Here is a 405-nt window from a genome sequence, read left to right on the forward strand (position 1 = left end):
TTCACAGCATCATCTTTTAGGATTTGGAATAGCTCAACTGGAATTCCATCACCTCCACTAGCTTTGTTCCTAGTGATGCTTCTTAAGGCCCACCTGACTTCACATTCCAGGATGTCCGGCTCTAGGTGAGTGTGAGTGATCACACCTCATGATTATCTGGGTCGTGAAGATTTTTTTGTACAGTTCTTCTGTGTATTTTTGCCACCTCTTCTTAATATCTTCTGCTTCTGTTAGGTCCATACCATTTCTGTCCTTTATTGAGCCTATCTTTGCATGAAATGTTCCCTTGGTATCTCTAATTTTCTTGAAGAGATCTCTAGTCTTTTCGATTCTATTGTTTTCCTCTATTTCTTTGCATTGATCACTGAGGAAGGCTTTCTTATCTTTCCTTGCTATTCTTTGGAA

At 39.5% G+C, this 405-nt stretch overlaps 1 protein-coding gene across 1 annotated transcript in view; it reads right to left on the bottom strand.

Annotated features, from left to right (window-relative positions):
• Positions 1-405, bottom strand: part of TPGS1 (tubulin polyglutamylase complex subunit 1) — a 4,667-nt gene that overhangs the window by 3,916 nt on the left and 346 nt on the right. The window lies entirely within an intron of this gene.

This window comes from Bison bison, unplaced genomic scaffold (assembly GCF_000754665.1).
Source record: "Bison bison bison isolate TAMUID 2011002044 unplaced genomic scaffold, Bison_UMD1.0 scf7180017864203, whole genome shotgun sequence".
Lineage (NCBI taxonomy): Eukaryota > Metazoa > Chordata > Mammalia > Artiodactyla > Bovidae > Bison > Bison bison.